The 27535-nt window shown below is 41.2% G+C and overlaps 1 protein-coding gene across 6 annotated transcripts in view; it reads left to right on the top strand.

Moving 5' to 3' along the window:
• The window catches only part of LARGE1 (LARGE xylosyl- and glucuronyltransferase 1), a 583138-nt gene that overhangs the window by 195820 nt on the left and 359783 nt on the right, over positions 1 to 27535 (top strand). The gene's annotated exons all lie outside the window — the stretch shown is intronic.

The following is a 27535-nucleotide window of genomic DNA, read 5'->3' as shown; positions in this document are numbered from 1 at the left end:
AATTCCTTGCCTCAGAACCATTTTAGAAACCAGGCATTCTTGACAGCCTTATACTAAGTCAAAGCCATTGGTCCCTCTAGGTCAGTATTGTCTACAGTGCCTTTCCAAGGTTTCAGACAGGGAGTCTTTCCCAGCCCTAACTGGAGATGCTAGGGATTGAACCTGGGTTCTTCTCCATGCAAGGCTGATGCTCTACTCCTGAGCTACAATCCTTTCCGCCACTAGTACTAAATTGAAATTCAAGGCAAATCCATTTTTTCTTTTATTTCCAGGAAAGGCCTTTGGTAGCTGTTGTGCCACCAATCTACCCAGAACAAGAAGAGTAAAGTAATACCAGCATTTCAGTTTCATATTACAAATAACCTTTCTCCACATTTCCTTGTATCTTAAAATGCAAGAAGAGAAACTAACCCAGGGTGACTATTGCTGAATAGTAAGTAAATTTTATTCAGTGGATTGACTTAACTGAAGTAAATATGAAAATAGCCACATCTGAAGTGGCAAGTAACTTTTATAGAATGTCATCATCCAGGCTTCCAAAGCAGCAAAAAAGGGAAAATATTTCTGCTTCAGATACTTCTAAGCACAGTGTGCCACTCAAGTGGAAGAGTGGTATGCCAATGGCAAAAAGGTGAAATGTTTGGGATACCATCGCCGTCACTGAGAGGAATGATGTAGCAGTTTTGTTTCATGCCTTCTAGTTTATGAGCTTCGCTCAGGAGCTGTCTGTGCATTTTCACCTTCCTTGACCCCAATTTCCAAATGGTAAGAGGTGACTCTTGCAATCCATAAATTCATAAGCCCACATGTAAAAACAAAAACAAATCCTTGCAGCAGCTTTTGTATACAGTGTGAAAGATGGCAATTTGTTGGGGGGGGGGACGGGGGATGTAACAATCAGAAGCATTTAGACCTGGAATGTAACCCTTCACATACATTTAAACAGGCAGCTGTAGTGCTAGATACTATAAGAGAAGAAGTTGGAAGGGGTTGAGTGGGAAATACAGGAAAGAATTAAAATAATCCACACTGACATATGCTGTTTGGTTGAACATAAGTGATGATCACTTAATGAGTACAAAAATATAAAAGGGAGGGATGCTTTCCTACTTAATGCCATTGATCTTATGTCAGAAAGAGACAACAGAATATTGTCTTCTTCATTGAGAAAGGTGCCACCCATCAAGTGTGTGTGTGAGAGAGAGACCAATGAAATAATTCTTTGCCATTACATGGAAATAATGCTACTGGACTATTCTGAATTTCATGTATTCAGCCATTTTACACAACAGTCACTGAGGATTTGTTCATATTGGAATTGAAAAATATTTCATGAAGGTGTCTCGTTGTAGCAAATAATGTGACTTCTGTGCATAGATTGCTGTGTGATATTTGTGTATAGTGGTGTTTATGTGTGGGTTTTTGTTGTGTCTGTTTGCTTGCTTCTTATATACCTGCTGGGGAAATGTACCATACACGTACACACGAGTTAAACATTTCCTTATGCAGTTTTCATGGGTGAGGCTCTGTCATGTTGTCAGGTGAGGCAATCTTTGAACTTAACTCAATCCTTTATTAGGCTCTTTTTTTGCCTAATTCAGAAAACAACTTGAGCCTTGTTCACACATTCACCTGAACATATGAAAGATTAAATTGATGATGATTAAATTAATTACCCTCCCTTCATCAGTAGGTCCCAGGGTGGGTCACAACAATATAAAATATATTATTAAAAACAGTTTAAAACAAATTAGGCAAGCCCCACCTCTTACATACTTGGGTGTGTCAACTGCTCTTTAAATCTTTGTGCAATTAGTGCAAAGCTGTGAAATACTTTTTTTAAAAAGTCCATTCAGTGTGAGCCCTTCCATGAGCAAGAGTCATGCTTATCAGAGTTCCTGATTATAAGGACAGTTTCTAATCATGTTCAGTTGCTAATTACACAAAGATTGAAAGTGCAAATGGTGTTCCTGGGAACACTGGGGGTGACTTGAATGTGTGCGCCTATCCCCATCCCTGGTTTAGCCCTTCATGTGTTCAGGCAAATTCCTGAGCACAGCTCTTATGAAATTTAATATGAAAATAGCAAAGCATATTTGTGAGCACAAAGCCTGTAAAATGTTTTGTGCTCCATGTGATGTTCCATGCTGTTATCTTAATGTGTCATGCTTTGATATTCTAATATATATGGTAAGAAGTTTATATTAGAATGTTTAAGGTAAGTGGGAGTATAAGTGAGTAGAATGCTGGAGTGTGCTGGATGGTGATTGGCTGAGTGATTGAGAGTGAGAGGTTTATATTTGAGTGTGGCATTGATTGGTTAGGATTATTTGACGTGAAGAGAGTGGCAGATAGTGTAGGTTCAGTGTTGGTTTATTATTTTGGATTTAGATGGTGAGAGGGTGGAGTTGGTGTAGGAATATTTTAGCGTGGGTCGGCCAGGTAGATTTTAAGTGTAAAAAGAACAACCAGTAACTTAAGTGAAAGACCTTGAGACAATTGATGAAACCACATGATTACTGAAGCCAAAATGAACTTGTGCTTTTTAAATGATCTGTATTTAATAATCTTTTGTTTTCACACACACGTGCCTCATCACTGGCTGTGCTAAGGTTAAATCAGATACATGGTATTTGTGGTGGCAGCAAGTACCTGAAAGAAGTAAACAGTAGCAGGTTTTAGGGGCTCAAATCATAGCTGTGAGCTTTAAAGAGACAAGGTGCCACAGGGCAGTTTGAGGCTTGTCTGGTTAACTGAGCCATTATAACAACAGGGTTGGGGAAAATATAAAAAGGAATCCCTAATACAGCATTGCTGTAGTTGGTGGTGTGTAAGAAGAAGTAGAAACTGTATCCCCCTCTGCTAATAAAGTGGATTTGTGAGGTGAGGGTGCACGGCACTTACCAACATCTTTACATGTTAATTTAGATTCAGAGAAAAGATTCATAATATTACATTTTTCATGCATCTGAGAAAGTGGGCTCGCCTCTAGTCAACAAAATCTTGTACCAACACACTCTCTCATGTTAGTTTTAGGGGGAAAGTCATGTGTTTTTAATTTGTCTTTCCCCAGATATAACTTTGTGCACAATTAAAGAAAGCTTTTCGGATTCTTCACAATAACTTCTGCAAAAGTAATATCTGTAGGAAAAGCATCTCTAGCCAAAGTCAGCTTTGATTATGCAGATGTTGTGCACTTGACAAACTCCAAATCATCATCCTGCAAATCTTTTACAGGTGGGCCCCGCTTATACGGCAGGTTCCGTTCTGGACCCCCGCCGTAAAGCAGAACCCCATTGAGTATAATGGGGCGCATCGCGTGAAAATGATGCAAAAATGCCACAAAATTGGCTTTAAAATGGGGAATGAAAGCTGCCACATTAGCGGAACGCCAGGAAGCGAAGCACTGGGAAGTGGGGCCCTACTGTATTTGTTCCTGTTAGCGTTTAGATCAGATTCTGGACTGGCAACTATAACTTTCAATATTAAAAAAAAATGAAGTGAGAAATTCAGATCCACGCTCTGTAGCAACTAGTACATTCTGGCTTTCAGTTAAATTAATAATAAAATAATAGTAAAATAGTTTAATTGCTAATTAGATGCTGACATTGCTACATGCATGCATGCTCTCTTCAAAAGTTTTAATATTTAATTTACTTTTTACTTGTAAAATAATTAGACCATCATATTCTACACTATTATATTCTAGAAATGTATTCCTAAAAATAATGCACAGTTGTCAACAGTTCTGGGAAATGGAACTGAAGAGAACCCCTTATCACCCTGATGGCAAGGTCATGAAATCAGTTGGCATTGTTATATCTAATTCACTTTCTATTGTTTTCTAGGTTGTTATAGTTCTTGCACCTGAGTGACTAATCCTACCTAAGGTTTTAAATAAGTAATAGATACTGGCTTCTTTTGTTGCCCTTCAGAGTCCTTTCCACATTTCAAACATCCTTTGTATGAATAAATTCATAACACACACTCTGGGCCTGATCTTTGTATTTAGTTTCCTTTGTAGTTCTGTCCTAGCCTAGTTAGACTTGTTGCATTATTTTTTTTCTTGTCTGAAAGCTCCAGAAATTAAGCTTATTACTTGCTTCCTCTAATCACTAGTACAGACCATGTGCAGGACGTTCATGGTGCAAAGCTGAACCTTGTTTATTGTCCTGTTTTGGTGACCAAGATTAATAAGGAAAAGTCAGTGTGTGTGTTCAATAACTTTGCAAATCTTTGCCTCCCCTCTTTCTGACTAATATTTAGGATTTATTACCACAGGCTGATGTCTCCCAGAAGACGTAATGATACTTCAGGGCTTGTGGCTGCTTCAGTGTGATGAAACGCCTATGATAAATACCTCAGGATAATTGATGTTATTGGAAAACATCAACAGATATTGACTTGGAATTTGTCACAGCAGGGAAGATCTTTTTTTTCCCCCTGTGCAAACACAATATTTTGAAACTTCAGTCTTTATACATCATATTCCCAGAAGCTTTGAAGGAAGATAAAGAGATGAGAGTGTACAAATGGCACAGAGATCCAAGTTTGATGAGGAAGATAGATGTCATAGCATAAATATATTTTAGCTATAGGAATTATTTGGAGGAGAAATGAGCAAGTGGATTGTGGGGCTCTTTTTGTTTCTCTTTGTTGTGAGAAGTAGGAGCAGAAATAAGGGGAGGCTACTCTGTATATTTTTAAGGGAAAAAACCCACTTTTGAAAGTTGAAAGCAATTCAAGAAGGTGACTGAAAAGAAGTTGTTGCCCCCCTTTTTTTTCTGCTTCCTAAAGTGACAAATTGGCCTATTTATCAGAGTGATGGGAACAGCTAGCGATTTTGAATTTTGCATTTTTTTCTCCTGTCACTTGGAGTTGAGGAAACAAGTAGTATTCATTTTTTAAAGCACCACTTTACAGGCATTACGTCACCAACGTTAATGATTTCAAGTAATAAAAGTGCACATGATGTTAAAAAACATTTTTTTTTTACTTTTCGATTTTTATTGGAGGAGGTTTGTATACTACCTGAAGGTGGAACTTTGTTCTTTGTGGGGACATTGCCTCCCACTACCAGGTAGAACTAGCTAATTCCATTTCCATTAACTTTTTAAACCTAGTACACTTCCTAACATTATTCTACAGCTTTAATTATATACAAATTGCTGTATTTCTCTTTACTGCTCTCCTCTATCATAAGGAACCTGCAATGATTGCTTAAGTCTAGAAATGGATCTACAAACTGCTTAATTTTATATTTTCAAAAAGAGATAATTGGCCAACCCAACATCTCTAGATGTAACCAGAAACATGCCCAGCACAATTTATTATGTTCCTTCATTTCCTCCTCTTAAGATCCAAGCTCAATGCAAATTTAGTACCAGGTCAGCTATTTCTCTCATCCTTCCCCTACTTTTCTTAACACCCAGCCTGATGAAAAGTTGCCTGCTCACCATTTTATGACACTTTGGTTGCCCTGATAAAAGGTATTGCCCTACTGTGAATTGCGGCCTCTTTGAGCAGAGTTTTTGTGAGCAATTTTATTCAGAAGAGGAGGGGGTCCAAAAATTTACACGACTGCCTCATAATGGTTGCAGTGAGATATGATCTACTACAGAAGTTTTAAATACTTAGAGCAGATCTTCACACCATACATTTAAAGGGCATTCAGTGCATATTTAAAGTGCATGACTTCCCCAAATAATCCTGGGAACTTCCCCAAATAATCCTGTAGTTTAAGGGTCCTGGAAATTTAGTTTATCTGTGTGGGATAAACTACAGTTTCCAGGATTCTTTGGGGAAATCATGTGCTTTAAATGTGCATGAATATACTTTTAAAGGTATGGTATGGATCTGTCTCAAACAAATCTTTTCTGTCAGAATTTCAGATTAAGATTTATAGTTTGACTCAAAATAAACTTGAACAGGTAGGAGGATGAGGAAAACTACTTCTTCACTTTGCAAGGAACATGGACACTCCACACAGTTTATTGCTGAGGTCCGATTTGAAACCCAGAAAGACATATACAAGAAATTATTGTCTGTGCCAAGTCTGTGACCAGATGAACAGTTAAGAAATAAGAGGTCTGGGAGCAAGGCAAACTCAGTTATTGCTCTTGGAAGCTCAAAAGGGGATTTGAGGTGATTTCAGCAATCCAGACTGATGGATGCTATTGCTGGTTCTTTGTCTGCCTCTACATCAGACAGGTGTCATTGCATGAGATGTGAAGTTTGTCTAGGTGGCTTCTGTGCGAAGGAGAAGCCTATGCAAAGATGTGTCATGAGTAGTGATGGGGGAGAAATTCAATTTGGTTTGCAATTGAAGGCAAAGCTACCTGATTTGCACTTTCCAAAATAGTACCAGTAACATAGCCATCCTTGGAAATTTGCACTTCTCCCAATTTGCACTGCAATTCTTCAGCCAAGTAATGTGTACAAAAATGCTTATACTGGAGCAAAGTGGGCATAACCATAAGGGAACCTCTAAAATAAGCTTCTTGGAGAATCACGTCCTGAATGTGATAAACTGTCTTTTTCAATTCAATTTAACTGATGGTGGTTTCAGAAATGAAGAAAATGTTTGTGTACATAATTGTGTGTGAGTGAGTATGTGTAAAGACTGTTGGTTGATAGATAAATACAACTATGCAAGTGAAATTCAAATGAAATGAACGTTTGTGCTTATATCCTCACATGGAATGACACAAAATATATAAAAACACAAAGAGTGACTTCCTTAGGAAAAAAAGTCAGAAGGTGGCTGATATAATACGTTTTTTAAAAATCTTGGAAATAATATGCCTGCCATTTTACATTATTGATCAACTTTATTAAGTCTGTAACAACTCTTAACGACATAGAGAAGAACAAGCCTTGCTGAGGAAGAAATAGTATGGCTTCTGCCTTGTCCTATGTTATAAATCATATACGTATCTTGGGAGATGTCAGCACAAAGATCTTTTTGTACAGTCATTCTTCTGCTTTTATTATGTGTATAGCATAAAATTTTCTGACGCTTTCAGTTATATTTTTGTTTCTGTTGCTGACTGTTGAGAAGTGATTTATAATTGTTACATATAAAAAATAAACACCCTATGTCTTGAACCTGAATTTCAGCGACAAGCTAATGTGTTTATTGCATGAAAGTGACCTGAGGGGTGTCAGTGTGCTTTCCAAGCAATTTTTCATTTGTGCTATTTAAGAGTTACTTGAATAACATATCCCAAACTGTTTTAATGTTGAAGATGTCTTTTCCCTTGATATTTAAGCTCTACATTTCAAGGTTCTTTGGTGTTGCCTCCTTTAGCTCAGTTTTGAGTTGAGCTTGGGCTTCCCTTTGGTTTTTAGTTGGCTAGTGTTACTTGCATGAGTATGTGTGCGCGGGGACACACACACACACACACACACACACCATCCCTGGTTCTAAGTGCCTTCTAGAAAAGCTCAATTTGTACATCTCTGTGTTGCTTTTGAGGACTGTCTAATATTTTTGTTTGTTAGGATTATAGGATTAGTTTGACTTCTAAATAAAGTGAAATGGGCAGTTTCTCATTACCATTTATATTGCTTTTCACCCTCTTTGTTTAGTTGTGGCCAATAATATTAAAGAACTGGATATCTATAGTTTAGGGAATTTCTCAGATGAATAACAACTGCTTTAGAGCTGTGAGATGTCAAATCAAACTTAATGCAGGGTTCAACTCATACAAAGGTTGTAAAAGAAAATGAATGTAGGAGAATCACATTGGTAGTTAAGACAAACCATTTAGCTACTGGAGAAAAGTTTGAAACTTTTTGCTTTGTAGAAGGATGGCTAGGACAAAAAGGATTGTGCTTCTGCTGATCTGCTAGGTTTTTCAGGGGGAAACCAGCATATGAAGATGCTTATGGCCCAATTATTTGGGATTGCAAACTGCAAGGTTCATATGCAGAAGGCAATTCCAATTGTGTGGCAGGGTGTGTGTGAGATTCTGGTTGCTAATTTATCCCCCTGCAGTTGCAACTCATTACCTTGCTTTGAATGATATACTACAGTATCCCCTGGTCCTTGGGAGCAGCTTTTGGGTGCACAGTGAGCTGCAACAGGATGAGGCAGGGAAGCCTTAGAATCTTAGTAATGAGGTGCAAAAGACCCCTCTCCTTAATATAGGTTAGTCACACTTGAAATACTCTTATCTAGTTTTGAAAGATGCACACAAAATATGGCAAAGGGTTCAGTGGGCAACTACAAACAGGGTAAAAGGGTAGATAGAACATGTATTTTTATTTTTTTATTTTTTTAAAAATACACTCTAGCTGCCGCTTCTGAATGTTCTTCTCAAGGACAGCACCTTGAGCTTAGCAAAACAAGAACTTTATATTTTCCGGGTCCAGGCTAGATGTCATATCCCCTGCATTCACATCCAAGTGTCTCCCCAAAGAGGATTTAGCTTACCCTACTTGGTGGAGGTGAGCTCTTAGCATCCTCTTCTACACCATCCAGGCCTGAGGATGTGGCTCTTCCATTTGTCTTCAGACTCTGATAATGATTCAGTTGTAGCTTCCCTTGCACCATGATCATGCAGGATGATGATGATGATGATGATGATGATGATGATGATGATGATGATGATGATGATGATGATGATGATGATGATGATGATGATGATAATAATAATAATAATAATAAATTTTATTTCTAAGTCGCCTATCTGGCCGTATGAACGGCCACTCTAGGCGACATACAAAAGAATAAAATAACATATAAATACAAATGAACAGCAACTCTACATAATCAAAACCCACCCACATCTTTACAGAATAAAACGAGATTACCCAAAAGTCCCATAGGCCCGCCGAAACAGCCAGGTTTTCAATTCTCGGCGAAAACCTGCCAGGGAGGAGGCATGGCGGATGTCATAGGGCAGAGAATTCCAGAGGGTGGGGGCCACAATCGAAAATGCCCTCTCTCTGGTCCGCACCAGCCTAGCTGTTTTAACTGGCGGGACCGAGAGAAGGTCTTGTGAGGCTGATCTCGTCAGGCGGCATATTTGATGATGCTGGAGGCGCTCCTTTAGATAAACTGGACCGAAACCATGTAGGGCTTTAAAGGTTAATACCAACACCTTGAATTGGGCCCGGTAAACAACTGGTAACCAGTGCAGATCTTCTAGCACTGGAGTGATATGATCACGGCGGCGGCTGTTCTTAATCAAACGTGCCGCCGCATTCTGAACCAGCTGTAGTTTCTGGACCGTCTTCAAGGGTAACCCAACGTAGAGCGCATTACAGTAGTCTAAGCGAGAGGAGACCAGGGCATGTACCACCCGTGGGAGCAGATGGACAGGAAGGTAGGGTCGCAGCCTCTGTATTAGATGTAATTGATACCAAGCTGCCCGGCTCACTGCCAAAACCTGAGCCTCCATGGACAGCTGGGAGTCAAGAATGACCCCGAGGCTGCGAACCTGGTCCTTCAGGGGCAATCTTACCCCATTCAACACCAGGTCAATATCTCCCAACCTTCTCTTGTCTCCCACAAGCAGTACCTCGGTCTTGTCGGGTTTCAGTTTCAGCCTATTGCCTCCCATCCATTCACTTATGGACTCCAGGCACTTGGAAATGGTATCCACAGCCAACTCTGGTGAGGACTTAAATGAGAGATAGAGCTGAGTGTCATCCGCATATTGGTGGCACTGCAACCCAAATCTCCTGATGATGGCCCCCAGCGGCTTTACATAGATGTTAAATAGCATGGGAGAGAGGATAGAACCCTGTGGCACACCACAATTGAGAGGCCAAGGGTCTGAAACCTCATCTCCCAATGCCACCTGTTGGTGCCTGTCCGAGAGATAGGAACGGAACCACTGTAAAACAGTGCCCCCTATTCCCATTCCCTCCAGGCGATCCAAGAGGATACCGTGGTCAACGGTATCGAAAGCCGCTGAGAGATCCAGGAGGACGAGGAATGCGTGTTCTCCCCTATCCAACACCCTCCTCAAATCATCCACCAGAGCGAACAAGGCTGTTTCAGTTCCATGTCCAGTCCTGAAGCCCAATTGGAATGGATCTAAATAATCTGCTTCATCCAAGTGTGTCTGTAACTGTGTGGCCACCACTCGCTCGATCACCTTGCCCAAAAATGGTAAATTAGAGACTGGGCGAAAGTCGTTCAACTCTTGGGGATCCAAGGAGGACTTTTTCAGAATGGGCTTTATTACCGCCTCCTTAAGGGCTAATGGCATTGCACCCTGTTCCAAGGAAGCATTTACCACTGCCTTGATCCCTTCGCTCAGTCTCTCTTTGCAGCCCATAATGAGCGACGTAGGGCAAGAGTCAAACAGACAGGTGGTCGGCCTCACAGTAGAGAGCACCTTGTCCACTTCCTCAGAGGGAAGAGGCTGAAACCAATCCCACTGGACCGGGATGCAACTGGCCGACTCTGGCCCACTTCCTGTATCCACGGCGTACGGAATCGTGTTCTTCAGGCGCTCGATTTTATCAGCAAAGTGTTTGGCAAATGAGTCACAGGAGGCTTTAGAATGTTCCAAGGGTTCCTGCGCAACTGGACCGACCAGGCTTCGGACCACTTGGAACAACCTCCTGGGACAACACTCTGCGGATGCAATAGAGGCAGCAAAGAAATCCCTCTTTGTTGCCTTTGTTGCCTTTGTTGCCACTTGATAGGCAGCTATTGCTGCTCTAACCAGTGTCCGTTCGTCTTCGGAGCGAGATTTCCGCCACCGGCGCTCTAGTCATCTCACCTCCTGCCTCAGACCCCGTAAGCGTGGTGTATACCAGGGCGCAATCTGAGTTCTATTCAGGGGGAGAGGACGTTTCGGAGCCACCCGGTCTATTGCCCTGGTGATCTCCCTATTCCACTCTGTCACCAGGGTTTCGACCGGGCGACCTTCTGACGGCTCCAAATCTCCCAGCGCATTCAGGAATCCCTGATGTGACTGCAGAGTCAGCTACAGGTCCTTTAAAATTTGCAGACAGCTCTCTTGGGGGATCACAGAGCCTCTGGAAGGGAAGGCTCAGCCAGCCTCCTTAAGCCTTTAGATGCTGCTGCTCCTTTGCTGAGAAAACATCTTCCAGGGTCCTGACCTCTTTCCTTTGTTTCTATCTGCCCTGCCCTGCCCTGCCCTGCCTACATTTGACTTGAACTGGAAAAGGTAATTGCTCCCACTTTCCCTGCTAGCCCAGCAGAACAAAGTACCACGGATGTATTGGTCTTCCCCTGGTAAATGTTTCTAGTCTCATTAAAATTCTTCTGTCTTTCCTCACAATACTTTGGATGTTTTGCATTTTGCGCCTGGTTGAAATTTTGATTGCAACTTCTTAACTCCATATCATAGTGTGTGAGTTCCCAACTAAGTAAGATTGAAATCCAATTAGATAGGGTTGACATGGTCCTTTGGAAAAATAGTTTGGGACATGGCACTGGTAATTGCCACATATTTCCTGGAAATCAAGAGAATATTAATTGTACCTTAAATGTTGTAAGGCAGGGGGTCCCAAACTGTGGTCCATGGCATGTCTAAAAATACAATTACAAATCATACAGCATTTAGGACAGTGCATCACAATTGCTACAACAGGCAGAAAAACTAAAGAGGTCTGCCAAGACCCTTAGCAATTTTCAAGCAGTCCATGGGGAGAAAGGTTTGGGAATGAACCACTGTTGTAAGGAAACTAGAACAGGATCACTTTTACAGAAAAAGTATCTGGTGATGTAATTAATAATATTTGACCACTCTCTTTCTCTTATGAAGCTCAATACCCATTTTGGTTCTCTGCATGCATGTGAGGTAATTTAGGCAGAGAGTTGGCAGCTTACCTAAGGCATCACAGTGAGCCCCAAGGCTGGCTGGCTAGTATACAACATACCCAAACCAAACACCCCACGCTATCTTTGTACATTTAGAAATCTTTGAAGATTTTTTAATGCAAGTAATATTTCCTTGTTATTTCTAAAAGTCTTGAATCTAGGTGTCTGCTGAATGGCTTCCATGTGGTAAATACATGAGTCTTGAGTTATTATCAGTCCGACTAGTGGTCTACATTCCCAGTAGTGTCTGTCCTGATTTGATAGCAGCCCTTCAAGGTTGAGGCAGAGTATTATTGCTGCTCTTTTCCTTTAAATGGAGATGTTAAGGACTGGAGATCTTTTTTGTTCACTAAGTATGTGCAGTGCAACTGATCTATGGCCCGTCCAAGTGGTGTATGCATTAAATGACTTCACAGAGTATGGAAGTCACTCTACAGTCTATCACAAACATTCACCTTTTCTAGTACAAGCAGCAGCCTCTAGAAATAATGTATTGTACTGAGTAGAATATATATTGGATCGTATATTGCCATAGCAGTCGATATACACAACTGTGACTTGTTTGTGTACCTGAATATTACATAATATGAAGAGAAAAGTATCATCTATTAAAGTACAGAACCATTATAGTGTGATATTTTCAGTCCTATGCATATTTAGTTTAAACAACACATTAAAATTCAGTGCAAAAGAGTTCCCATGCAGCCTTATGCACAAAAGCAGAGAATTTCCCATTTACAGCCATGGTGGGAAACAACTTGAAAATATTACCTATGCTTTAGTGCACAGGTTTACTAACATAAACAGTAACAAAAAATGCTGTTGAGGTGTGTGTGTGTGTGGGGGGAAGAATTTATAGCTTTCTGATCTCCAAATTTTCAATAGTAAGACTAGAGTTTATTTTCCCCACTGCATTGGTACATGAGGTACAGTTTTCCTGCTAACCAACCTGCCTTCTTGATTTATTCTCTATATTCACTGATAATCACAATCAATCCTGTAGGTGAAGTATGAAGCCTTACTTTATCTGCTGTCTCCTCTCCTTTGCTCCCTGTCTTGTGTTTGTCATCAAATAATGTTGGTCTTATCCCTGTACATATTGAAAACATCCGCCCCTTCCAGGCAGATCCATTGTTAGGAATTCCTGTTATCCTCTGCCTTGACTGCTGTAACCTTCTTGTCTCTGGCCTTTCCTTTTCATTAATAATTCCTTTCTCTTGTCCAAAACTCTGCTTTGAAAATAACAAACCTCTCTCTTGCTGCTCAATCATCTGATGGTCCTCCTCAGAGTGGTATATTGGCTTCTCATCCCATTTCCCATGCTGAACAAACCTCAAATCATTACTGGTTTCTGCTAGAGTATAGTATCATCTGCATATCTTAAATTATGGATATTTCTCCCTCCAATTTTCACACCTCCTTCATCTTGATCCAATCCTGCTTTCCGTATGATATGTTCAGCATATAGGTTAAACAAATAGGGTGATAAAATACACCCCTGGGGAACCAATCGGTTTCTCCATATTCTGTCCTTACAGTAGCCTCTTGTCCAGAGTATAGGTTGCTCATCAGGACAATCAGATGCTGTGCCCCCTTTTCTTTTAAAGCATTCCCTAGTTTTTCATGATCTACACAATCAAAGGCTTTGCTGTAATCTATAAAGCACAGGGTGATTTTCTTCTGAAATTCCTTGGTCCTTTCCATTATCCAACGTATGTTTATTTATTTATTTTATTTATTTATTTATTTTATTTGTTAAATTTTTATACCGCCCCACTAGCATAGCTCTCTGGGCGGTGTACAACAAAGAAATACAAATATATACAATAAAATCCCATAATAAAATACAACAACAATATAAGAAAGTAAGAAAACTAAAAACAGTTACAGCACATGTTAAAACTAGATTAAGTTAGATTAAAATGCCTTGGAAAAGAGGAAGGTTTTGACTTGGCACCGAAAAGATAGTAACGTCGGCGCCAAGCACACCTCATCGGGGAGACTGTTCCACAGTTCGGGGGCCACCACTGAGAAGACCCTAGTACTTGTTACCACCCTCCGAGCTTCTCTATGAGTCGGAATTCGGAGGAGAGCCTTCGATGTAGAACGTAGTGTATGGGCAGGTTCATATCGGGAGAGGCGTTCCAGCAGGTATTGTGGTCCCGCGCTGTATAAGGCTTTATAGGTTAAAACCAGCACTTTGAATCTGGCCCGGAAGCATATTGGAAGCCAGTGCAAGCGAGCCAGAACAGGTGTTATGTGTTCGGACCACTTGGTCCACGTTATCAGTCTGGCCACCGTGTTTTGCACGAGCTGTAGCTTCCGAACTGTCTTCAGAGGCAGCCCTATGTAGAGCGCATTGCAGTAATCCAATCACGAGGTTACCAGAGCATGTACAACTGATGTGAGGTCCTCCCTGCTCAGGTAGGGACGTAGCTGGGCTACCAACCGAAGTTGGTAGAACGCGTTCCGTGCCACCGAGGCTACTTGAGCCTCAAGTGACAGGGAAGGATCTAAAAAGACTCCCAGACTACAAACCCGTTCCTTTAGGGGGAGTGTAACCCCATCCAGGACAGGGTGTATATCCATCACCTGATCAGAGAAACCACGCACCAGCAGCATCTCAGGCTTGTCTGGATTGAGCCTCAGTTTGTTAGCTCTCATCCAGTCCGTTATCGCGGCCAGGCAGTGGTCCAGCACAGTGACAGCCTCACCTGAAGAAGATGAAAAGGAGAAGTAGAGTTGCGTGTCATCAGCGTACTGATGGCAATGCACTCCAAAACTCCTGATGACCGCACCCAACGGCTTCATGTAGATGTTGAAAAACATGGGAGACAGAACTGACCCCTGTGGGACTCCACATTGGAGAACCCACGGTGTCGAGCAATGTTCCCCAAGCACTACCTTCTGGAGACGACCCGCCAAGTAGGAGCGGAACCACTGCCAAGCAGTACCACCAACTCCCATCTCCGCGAGCCTCTCTAGAAAGATACCATGGTCGATGGTATCAAAAGCCGCTGAGAGATCAAGGAGAATCAACAGAGTTACACTCCCTCCGTCCCTCTCCCGACATAGGTCATCATACAGGGCGACCAAGGCTGTCTCGGTGCCGAAACCGGGCCTAAAACCCGATTGAAATGGATCTAGATATGATGGATTGCGATATGGATTGAAGTGGATTGTGATATGATCTCTGGTAAATCCAACTTGAACATCTGGCATTTCTCGCTCCTGTGACTTTATAAAACTATTACATTTCCTGTTCTTCTTTTAAGAAACTGGAAGGAGAGCACCCTTCCTTCTTTGCATGCAGCAGTTTAGGATTCAAAGGACTTCTGACCAAGCTAAAGGCTAAATCGCCTCTGCAGAGCTGATGTAATTCTGACATCTTTAGCTGCCAGTCAGTAGTAGTTTGTGCTACCTTGTTCCGTTGCTAAGCATCTTCCCTTATGCTGGTCTATGACTGTAATACAGCTATTTATCTATCTAGCATCTTCCCTGCCCACCCTCCACTCCTTGCTTGATGGTTCAAGAACTTTAAGATTTAATTTTGAATGGCTCTTGAACAACAGGAAAAATTTGCAGAATGCTTTTTACTCTTAATGTGATTGATATTTACGCTTTTACTCCATGCATGAGATAACTTACAGATATCTTTCAACCTTGTTTCCATCTGGCTGTTGGCTGCTGTCTCATCTCAGAACTGTTTTTACACAGTCTGTTTCCATCTTCCTGCTCCAGGGTCTCTTCAGCTATGCATGTGGCTCGTACTTTTGTCATTCCAAGGTAAATAAGGATGATGATTTCCAGAGGGGCTCCCATATTCAACCTGTTGCCTATAGCATGTTTTTTTAATATAAAAAACTAGTAATAGCTAAATATACATATCATTGGTTGCTCAAGTCCCTTAAACAATATATATTTTTAAAAAATAGTGAACCTTGTTCAAATATGAATCCATTTTTCTCAATTAAACTATATAAGGGCTAAAGGTACAGTAAAAACTATAATAACAAGTTGTACTAAAGAGCAGTAGCTGTGCAACAGAGTTTGAACTGGAAATAAAAGCACTGTTTGCACACAGAAGAAGAACTGAACTAGTAATGTATTGCAAAAGTCTGTACAACTGTTCATTAATTTCAGGTTGTTGGGTTTGTACATTGGAGAAAAAATCCATAAGTAACATCAAACAGGGATGGGGAAGCTGTGTCCCTCCAGATGTAGGACTCCAGCTCTCATCAACCTCATTCAGTGGTCAGGAATGAAGGGAGTTGTAGTCCTAAGAATATCTGGAGGGCTATAGCTTCTCTGTTTCTGAACTAAAAGTTCACAAAATGAATGTTCTTTGAATTCATCAAAAGACAGAACCAAATAACTGCTGCCTTTTCATTTTCAAAGTGAGAGCAGCCATGCCCCTGTAACCTGGTACCTTTTCTTTTGCATCAAATATAACCTAACTTAATTGAAGTTAGTCCTCTGCACAGCCCATTGAATTCAGCAGTAAATCCACATTAACACTTCTCCCATTCCTTCTTGTAATTATCACAGGCTGCAGATTACGGCTCCCCCCCCCAAAAAAAAAGTCCCCTTAGTCGACAGCATCCTTTTCGTAGCTCTTTGCTTCTTTTGCGGGTGGTGGATTGCATAATTTTGAGCTTGATAAAGACTTTTCCCCCCTGCTGAATTCAGTTTTGCTCACTAATTTGTTACCTACATATATTAGCCAAATATTATTTTTAAGATTTTCCCTTAATGACCAGCCTACATTTTGATGGCTTCACCACTTAGTCATGTAAGTGTTTTTACATTCATTATCTGCATTAAATTTACTTCAACAAGTTATATGTGGAGCTGCCTTTGAAGAAAGTTTGGCAACCACAGCTATTGCAGAATTCAGCAGCCAGACTGGGACCAGAAGGTCTGAACATATTACTCCAGTACTGGCTTACTGTCCTGGCTACTAGTTAATCTCTGGGCTCAATTCAAAGTGCTGGTTTTGACCTTTAATGCCCTATATGGCTCAGGACTGCAAAACCTCAAGGACTGCCTCTCCTCATATGAACCAGCCCAAACTCTGCGGTCTTCATTAGAAGCCCTTCTCCATGTGACCCACCTGATGGAGTTGCAGAGGGTGGATACACAAATTTGTGCCTTTTCAATAGTGGTCCCCAATCTGTAGAATGCTCTTCTCTGGGAGATGATCCTTATTAGTCTATAGGTGCCAGGATAAGACCTTCTTGTTTACCCAGGCCTTTCATTAATTAAGTTGCCTCCTACAACAATACTTATCTTTTGCTGAGGTGACTAGAACTTGTCATTATTAATAGGTTGCTAGATGACCATTTCATGTATTTTGTATTGTTTATTTTTTCTGTTTTTAAATTGTTTTTATGGGTTGATGTTATCTTGTGAAGTTGCTTTGAGACTTTATATTGTATAAGGCAACTGATAAACGTTATTGATGATGTCAACGACCACCCAGTGCAGCAGCTGGTAATCATTTAGAGTGAACAGAAGAGCAGTGAGAGAGAGAACAGGGGAAAGAGGCAGGGTGAGGAATTGATGTAAAAATTAAACGTGGGCACCATGTTGTAAATTAAAACTAAATTGAACCTAAAGGTGAGTCATCACACTAAAAAGGTTGCTAGCAAAGAGTTCAACCCCACTGCCATTTTGAGTACCAAGTTAAGCACCTTAATTCAAACTTCATTTTGTCAGATAAAGGTAAACTAGACTAAGGCTTAGGGAATCAGGACAAGATCACCTTTAACAAATTCACCAGGAGTGACTCTCACCAATTATGCCAAGAATGTATGAGAACTCTAGAATGATTTCCTTCTTGCCTGGACCCTAATATTGTATTATTTATATTACTTAAAATAGTTCTGTACTGCTCTCCAACACTATGGTTCGAGGGCAGCTCACAACAATAAAACACACAAGCATAACAATACACCAGTAAAACAATCACAATAAAATTATGTCCATTTCTACCCACAGTAGCTGGTTGATTTTAAGTGTGGTATTAATAACCAATACTCAAGATGTGTCCATCCACTGGACAGCTTAGAGCCCTGGGAAAGAGTCTTCATGCACTGGGAAACATGTTATAGATATTTGGCCAAGTGTTACCACCCATTAGCATTCATCAACACTACGACCTCCTACCAACTCCTGCACACAGAACCCTTATGTCATGCTCCAGAGGGTGCCCTCGGGCTAGGGTTGCAGCCCAAGAGGTAAAAGCCTGTTCTCTCTCTCACTGTTCTTCTATGGGTTTCAAGGTGCAGTATAGACTCAGCAAGCTAAGATCTAGCTTAGATGGATGAGTTTCAGTTGGTGCAGCTTGAGGACATTGACAAGGTGCTCGGACAGCTTTGTGCAACCACTTCTGTGCTGGACCCTTGCCCTTCTTGGCTAATAAAAGCTAGCAGGGATGGAACAGCCGGCTGGGCCAGGGAAGTGATTAATGCCTCTCTGCAAGAGGGGGTGGTCCCTGGCTGCCTGAAAGAGGTGGTAGTGAGACCACTCCTGAAGAGACCCTCCCTGGACCCAGAAAATCTTAATAATTATAGGCCGGTGGCAAATGTTCCATTCCTGGGCAAGGTCCTTGAATGAGTGGTTGTGGGCCAGCTCCAGACACTCTTGGATGAGACCAATTATCTGGATCCATTTCAGTCGGGTTTCAGGCCTGGTTTTGGCACGGAAACAGCCTTGGTCGCCCTGTATGATGACCTCTGTGGGGAGAGAGACAGAGGGAGTGTGTTGATTCTTCTTGATCTCTCAGCGGCTTTTGATACCATTGACCATGATATCCTTCTGGGAAGACTGGCTGAGTTGGGAGTGGGAGGGACTGCATGGTTCCACTCCTACTTGGCAGGTCGGCTCCAAAAGGTGGTTCTTGGGGAACATTGCTCGGCACTCTGGACTCTCCAGTATGGGGTCCCGCAGGGGTCAGTTCTGTCCCCCATGCTGTTCGACATCTACATGAAACCATTGGGTGCAGTCATCCAGAGCTTTGGAGTGCATTGCCATCAGTATGCTGATGACACGCAGCACTATTTCTCCTTTTCATCTTCTTCCGGTGAGGCTGTCAATGTGCTGAACCCGTGCCTGGCTGCGACAATGGACTGGATGAGGGCTAATAAACTGAGGCTCAATCCAGACAAGACTGAGATGCTGCTAGTGGGTGGTTCTTCTGACTGGATGGTGGATGTCCAACCTGTCCTGGATGGGGTTGCACTCCAGCTGAAGGAGCAGATTCATAGCTTGCAGGTTCTCCTTGAACCATTCAGGTAGCCTTGGTGGCATGCAGTGCCTTCTACCAACTTTAGTTGGTGGCCCAGCTACGACCCTATCTGGACAGGGATAACCTGGCTTCAGTTGTCCATGCTCTGGTAACCTCCAGGTTAGATTTGTACACCGCCCAGAGAGCCGTCAGGCTTAGGGCGGTATATAAATGAAATAAAATAAATAAAAATAAAATAAAATTACTGCAATGCCATCTACATGGGGCTGCCTGTGAAGACAGTTCAAAACTGCAGCTTGTGCAAAATGCAGCGGCCAGATTGGTAACAGGGACCAGACGGTCCGAACATATAAAACCGATTCGGGCCCACTTGCATTGGCTGCCTGTATATTTCCGAGCTCGATTCAAGGTCCTGGTTTTAACCTATAAAGGCTTACATGGCTTGGGACCACAATACCTGATGGAACGCCTCTCCCAACATGAACCCACCCATACGGTATGCTCAGCATCTAAGGTCCTCCTCCGGGTGCCTAGTCGAGGGAAGCTGGGAGTCTGGCAACAAGGGAGAGGGCCTTCTCAGTGGTGGCCCCCAAATTATGGAATGATTTTTGTGATGAGGTGCGCCTGGCGCCAACACTGTTACCTTTTTGGCGCCAGGTCAAGACTTTCCTCTTCTCCCAGGCATTTTAGCATGTGTTTTTAAATTGTTTTTTTAAAAAGTGTTTTTAAATTTGTATATGAATGAATGAATTTATTTTGGTCACAGACCAGCCAAACTTTGTATATTTGTTTTTAATGTTTTTAATTGTTGTAAACTGCCCAGAGTGCTTCAGCTATGGGGCAGTATACCAATGTAAATAATAATAATAATAATAATAATAATAATAATAATAATAGTGCCCACTAAACTACTTCATTCTTTTTGTATGTCAGTTGGTTGCTACTGTTGCAAAAAGTGTAGCCAATAAGCTTTAGAAAGAAAGGCTTGGATCCTGTGACCTCTGAACAGAAGGAATTTAGTCCAAGGAAAGTTTTCCATTACCACCTCCTCCCTGCAGCCACTTGAGCCCCTTCCTAGAGAGTTGTGGGACCCTTCTGAAAATCAGCAACTAGGAATCCTGTGCCACCTTAAAGGCTAACAACATTTATTATGATTAATATAAATTTGGTATTCTTTAAGGTCCACAGGAATTATTATCATCATTATCATCATCATCATCATCATTATTATTATTATCATTGTTATTATTATTATTATTGAATAAGAATAATACAAGAGACTAACATAACTACCCCACTACATTTTTTTTTACTCCTGTACAATGTGTGATGGGGAGGAGAGGGAGTCTTCTGAAACTGGACAGATAAATGCTCATCTCGGGTTAAAATACTTAGTGGAATTTCAGCCACAGCAGTAATGCCATCACTGAAACCAAGCTGGTTTTTCATATTTCTACTTCTGCAATTTTAAGGCTGCACCTTGTTTTTATTTTATGCCTTTACTGTTCCTGCCTCTTTGATTCACATGCTTAATTTGCCTGCATCCATCCATGATTAAGTATAGAGTGACATAATTCAAACATCCATCTGGTTCAGAAACACACATTGTATAATGGAGCCCTCAATAAATATGCTGTTCATGCTTAGCAAAAAGAAAAAAGAAAAGAAAAGCATAACCAGGCTTCAGTGTTGTAACCTCTAAATCTATTGCCAATATCACTTCAGCTCTGTAATAGTACCAGACATGTATTCATGTTCTGTGTTCTTTTCCTTATCAGAGAATCTCTGCAACACCAAAACTATCAACATGCATTTCTCAATGTTTTGTGTCTGGCTAGCACCGGCTTAAAAAATAATACTGTCCTGAACTTCTAGTTGAGGTAGCTTTTCCACCTCCTTCCAAGTAGAAATTAAGTCTTATAGGAATTTATCCAGCTAGCTTATTGATTGTAAGTCACTTTGGGTTCACTTTTGTGAAGAAAAGTGACTAACAAATTAAACAAACAAACAAACAAATAGGTTTCATGCCGTATACTACTTTGTTGGGTTCATTTTAGCACTTTTTCCTTAATTTCCTTGTGAAGCAAGTAATTATGATTTTAATTTTGTACATGGGGAAAATGAGGCTGAGACCATGAATTACTATACCTGAGCCAGCAGAAGCCTGTGTTCATAGCACACGCTCAAGTGTCTAACTGCCATTGCTGAGTGGCCATGCATTTTCCAGCTGACACCTCTAAGCAGTGACTTGGGGTGAGGAACAAAGTATTCTCCTACAGTGACCTTTCGAATGTGAACTAGGCAACATCCACACCATACATTTAAAGCACTCTTATGTCACTTTAATAGTCATGGCTTCTCCCAAAGACTCCTGGGAGCTCTAGGTCATTAAGGTTCTCCAAATTCCTCCCAGCACTCTTAACAAACTATAGTTTTCAGGATTCTTTGAGGGAAGCCATGACTGTTAAGTGATACAAGAGTGCTTTAAAGGTATAGGGTGGATGTGTTCACTAGCAGGAGCAAAATTGAAAAGCCCTTACTATCTAATTTATTTGCCAGAGCAAGAGAGCCGCAACCACCCTGAAAAGTACATTTGTCAAGCTTTCGTAATAATAACAACAATAACAATAGTAATACAACCTGCACTTCATCAGTAGGTCCTGGGTGAGTTGCAACAATAGCCTACAGTAAAATTTGCATTCATTACTCTGTTCACTTTTGCCTGTAGCTTCACCCGCTACCAGCATGGGGCCCTCAGAAGGTTGACCAGAAGGGAATTTGGCCCTTGGATTGAAAAAGGTTCCCCGTCCCTGCTAAACCTCAAAAACTGCTGCTGTCTTCAGAAAAATCCACGTACATATGCAATGCTTCTAAACTGAGCCAGTACCCAGAATAGCAACGTATGCTTCTTTTTTGCAGTCTGTATCATTTATTTGATTCAGACATCTTCTGGCTGCCTTTTACATGTGCTTAAAAGTGCTGTAATATAAATGAACAAACTCTTTCCTTCTCTTATTTATTGATGTACACTCTCTAACATTCTGTTATTCTCTGCTTTCAATAATAGGCTATTCCATTATATCACTGCTACTGATCTAACTATTTTCTGAAAACTCCAAATAGCAGCCAATAAAGATTTAAATTATTAAGAAGAATTGATCATTCCACTGGATATGTGGATTTCATTACCTGGAATCTATCTGATCAAGCACATTTTCACTAAAGTAACAAACCAAAAGCTAGATTATTAACAGAGAAAGCCAGGCTTATAAAGTTGTGAACAGCAACAAATAAAGCAGTCATTTTAATGCTGATAATAAAAAAGTTGGCTATTTAAATGCCCAAGTTAAATGAGGTACACTCATAGCTGTTATGTTGTTCATTAGCTCTCTTGTGAATTTCAGTCTTGCATTCAGGAATTCTGAAGTATGCAAGCGTTTTAAATAGTTGTCACTTTAACCATTTGTACCCTTAAAAAATAAGTTCTGGATCAAATGTTGCAGATGTACAGTAATGGGAAACCTTGGATTCCTTCTGTGTGAACAAGCTGTAGTGAGCTTTGGTCTCAAATGCTCCCCTCTTCTTATTTGTGCTTACAAGGAGTAGGATGGAAGTTTCTGCTTCTAATTTTAAACAAACCACAGTTCCCTGTTACATGCATATTCAATGAGTTACAGTTTTACATTCTTTTTTTATGGTGTTCTGTGGGTATTTTTCTATGGAACAAACATAATGGTTGGCATTGGTCCCTTGTGCCTGTTTTTATTGCTCTGGCACAAAAGCTGACTAGGAGAATATCTCTCTTTCATGGTGCAATTTTAGCTGGAAGCTAAAATGATTTACAGTAATTAAGAATGAGAAGCTCATTACTACAGGCATGTCTGAAGAGGAACATAAGTGAATGTGTGTGTGTGGGTCTACAGGGTGTGCTTGCCCAACACTAGAATAAATGAAGAAGGCTATGGGAAGGCATGCATTATTACTAATAAAAATGCAGGTTTCAGGCTTTTAAGATTTTCAGATTTTAAATGGTTGCATTTCTTTAGACATCACTTGTATAATATGTACTCCTAGTTGGATACTTGTGAGAATAGAGGCCACTCAGACCAGTACAGGAGACAATAGAGAATTATCTACGTGAGATCTTTGATGGTGTAACTCTTTATCTCCATTACTTATTTTCAAATGTGCTAAACCAAATGTTTGACAGTTTGGTACAGTTTTTGTCATTTGCAGCCATGACTTAGTGTGGAAATTAAGTCTAAACAGAGCATTCTCTATTTTCTTCTGTATTGGACTGAGTGGCCTCTGTTCAACAAAAGTTAGGAATGTGAAGGAGTGGAAAATGTTGAAGTAGGGAAAAACAGTCTCTTCTGGTTGTTCTTTATTTTAATGTGACCTTTTAAAAGCATTAACATGGGCGGATATGGAAAGGCAGTTTTCAGAATGATTAGTTTGCCATATTTTTTTTTGCTTTGAGTTGCTTTAGTCCTCTATCTTGTGTTACAAAAATATGGTTGAGTTGAATCTAAGACCACATTGCAGAGAGATGGCTAACAGAAAATATAATAAAAGGACAGAAACAGAAATTGAGGAAAGGCTTATGTCAGTAAAGCCACTTTAGTTTTCAAGCCGCTGGACAGTTCTGTATTAAAGGAATTAAAATTAAAATGTCTTGTTATCCTATGGACATTAAAGGAACAATATGGCCCAATTCTCAGCACACATTAAACCATAGCTAAATAAGCTATGCTATTTTTATCATAGTTAAATACATATTTTTTATTTTTCTAAATAATAAAAAATAAATACATTAAAATACACATAATTAAAAACAAACAGTTTAGACATTAAGTTAACAGAAACAGTGTGTATTGGTGGAGACTGCTCAAAAGCCTCTACTTTGCTCCTTCCCCACTCCTGCTGTTGCCATACTAGGGTGGACACAAAGCAGAAGCTGGCTTTATGTTACATACATGGCAGCCCAAGGGGCTTGTTTGGAAAGAAACATAATCCCACTTCAGGACAACAACGCACATGCGCACACACACACACCACTTCATATTTGGGAAGGGTGGTAGCTCAGTGGTAGAGCATCTGTTTTGCATGCACAAGATCGCAGGTTTAATCAACATCTCCAGGTAGGGCTAGGAGAGGATTCTGTCTGAAATCCTGGAGAACTGCTGCCAGTCAGTGTAGACAATACTGACCTAGATGGATCAATGGTCTATCTCAATACAAGGTACATTCCTATGTTTCTATTTCTCAGTGAAATTTCACTGTTAAGAGCCATACCTCAGTGGTAGAGCATGTGTTTTGCGTGCAGACCCAGGTTCAATCTTTGGCATCTCCAGGCAGGCTTTAATAATACTCAGTTATGAAACACTGGAGTATTTGCTGCCAGTCAGAGTAGATAATATTGAATTAGATGAACCAATGGTCAGACTCTGTATAAAGGCAGGTTCCTATGTTCCCAGCACTTGTACATGTAGAATATACTAATAGGCAAAAAAAACCCTTGTGGTTTAAGAATGTGTTTGCATTTTGACAGATTTGTAGTGCAGTACAATATCTCAGAGAGGAGGTCAGGTCTCCTGCTGCCCTGGTGCATTCACTATAGTTGACGAATTTCCCTGCTTTCTAAAGTTTGATAGAAATATCTGTGGGCTATAGGTACATTCTTAAACTACAAGGTTTTTTCCCCTATTTGTAAATTTCTCTGCTTTTTAATCTGAGAGGTGAGAAACGAGATCCTGTGCAAGTTTGCTGAGAATGTGTTGATCGTTTGCATGCTTATTGAGTCCAGTGAGATTTACTCCTTGCAATCAAGCTTAGGGTAGGTGAAACTGACCATGGGGGAGAAGTAGGGGAGGAGGAGAAAGGGCAGGGGTAGAGGAGGAGGAGGGCAGGTTTGATCATTTCAATGCTTATTGAGTTCAGTGGGATTTACTCCTGTGCAATCATGCTTAGTATAGGTGAAACTGACCTCAGGGGAGGAGAAGAGGGAGAAAGGGTGGAGTAGGTACGGGAGGAACAGAGGAGGAGGAGGGGAGAAGAGGGGGAGAAGGGAAAGGGAAGGAGAGAGAGGGGAAAGGCAGGTCTGATCATTTGCATGCTTACTGAGTTCCATGGGATTTAATCCCATGCAATCATGCGTAGAATACATAAAATGAACTATGCAGAGGAGGAGGGGGGAAGGGGAGAGGAGAGGGGAGGGAAAAGAGGGATAGGGGATCGGAAGGGGAGAAGAAAGGGGAGAGGCAGGAGGGCAAAGGATGGGGGAAGGAAGATGCAACAGGGAGGGATAGGAGGGAGGAGGAGGGGAGTGCAGGTTTGATCATTTGCATACTTTTTGAGTTCAGTGGAATTTACCCCTGTGCAATCATGCTTAGGATAGGTGAAACTGACCTGGGGGAGGGGAAGGGAGGGGGGAGAGAATGGGAGGAAGGGTAGGGGTAACAGGGGAGGAGGAGGAGGAGGGGGATGGAGGGGAGGAGATTGGGTGGGTGGGCACTGGGCAGAGGGAAAGCCCTTTTCCTTTCCAAAAGGAAAACATTGTGAACAGTATCATTGTTTTCCCCAACTTTTCATTCAACAGCAGGCACATATAGTCTCCCATCCAAATTTAAACCAAAGCTGTCACTGGCCACATCCACACAAGACCTTTATTTCACTTTAGACAGTCCTGGCTTCCCCCAAAGAACCCTGGAAAGTGGAATTTGTGAAGAGTGCTGAAGGTTGGTAGGAGATGCCCTATTTCCCTCACAGAGCTGCAGTTCTCAGAAGAGGGGCTGACTGTTAAACCGCTCTGGCCACTGGAGCTCTGTCAGTGGAATAGGACTCTCCTCTCAGCATCCTTCACAAACTACACATCCCAGGATTCTGTGGGGAAAGCCATGACTGTTTATGGATTCAATGTCTGGTGTGGGTGTGGCCCCCTGATTAACCAAGCCAAACAGCTGTGAGTCTGGCTTTTAGAACACTGGTGGTTCTTACTGAGTGTGGCTGACACTATCATAGACTTCAATGTTAAATTTCTTAAATTAATTAAAAATCATTCATGCATTTTTTAAACTTTTAAATTGCAGAAGATGAAGGTCAGAGTATGGGGCAAGATCAGTAATAGGATTACAGGTACTCTGTGAACATGGCTGGTTTTTAATTAATTTCACAGCTGGTATAGCACAGTGGGGAGGAGAGCCTGGCCGGGAGTCCAGAGTCTGTGAGTTCAAATCCCCACTCGTGTTTCCCGGGTGTCAAGGGCCAGCTAAAGATAACCACCAAAGTGAGTGGCTCAGGGATTACATGCCCTGCCACATGTGCAGCCGTGGGCAAGTTGCATAGTCTCAAGGAGCCCAGTTGCCCCCCCAGCTGGCAGTTGCGGGCAAGGAATGGCTGGCTTGTGCAGCTGTGGCAAGCTGAGCAGGCCCTAGCCAGCTGTGGAGGACTAGCCTCAGAGGGAGGCAATGGTAAACCCCCTCTGAATACCGCTTACCATGAAATCCCTATTAAGTTACCATGAGTTACCATGAGTTACCCTGTTAAGTTACCTATTACCATGAAATCCCTATTAAGTCGGATCAACTTGAAGGCAATCCGTTTCCTTTTCCATTTTCAATAAATTAGGAGACCACTGACAGAAAAAAGTCCAACAGGGGTCTGGATTTTCTCTCTTGTTTTACACTTTAAACTCTCAATTCTCTCTGAGCATTTTGTGTATCGCCATGAAAATTTAGAGGGTTGTTAAACAAGCATTTCTGAGTTCAGGACTATGAATTTTGTGAGGTTTCATTTTGAAATGTGTTTATAAGAAGCATCAGAATGGGAGTTATTTTCAATTTAACATTGCAGAATGCGAAAAATCCATGCTGGCCATAGTATATAGTATATAGCCGCTGTCATGGCTGTATAATATGCATAAAGGCCAACATTTTGACAAGGATGTTTGTTTGTGAGACCAGGAAAACACATTATGATTTTACTTGTTAAACTACATTTTCTTACTCTTGAGTCTTGATTTCCTTTGCTTGGCCATGCATGTAATAAATGAGAACATTGTGAATAAGAGAGCTTTTCCTTTTGTTTGCTGCACAAGAAACACCTTTGGTTTGTGATGTAGCACTAGGGAGCTGACCACATGCTGACCTATTGCTGCACAGTGTTATGTTACATTTATGGTGCTACATAAAAATTATTTGGAACACCATGCTCTACGCATGTAAAATTTGGGAAAGATGAGGCTCATTGTTGATTCCATAGAAGTCAATGAGTTCTGCCACAGGCTTCAACAAGAATAAGATTAAGCTTAGAATATGCCATCTTTTCTTTCTAAGAAAAAACAGGGAGATCAATAGCTTGCCTGTATTTTGACTAGAGTCATTCATCACCAAGTGAAGGATGAATGTGCAGATTCTTATATATGTAATTCTGCCTTTGCAGATGGAGCAAGGTGGATGAAGAGGTGGGCTCAAATTAAA

The sequence above is a fragment of the Rhineura floridana genome, chromosome 8 (assembly GCF_030035675.1).
Source record: "Rhineura floridana isolate rRhiFlo1 chromosome 8, rRhiFlo1.hap2, whole genome shotgun sequence".
Classification (NCBI taxonomy): domain Eukaryota; kingdom Metazoa; phylum Chordata; class Lepidosauria; order Squamata; family Rhineuridae; genus Rhineura; species Rhineura floridana.
This window is presented reverse-complemented; position numbering and strand designations above follow the sequence as displayed.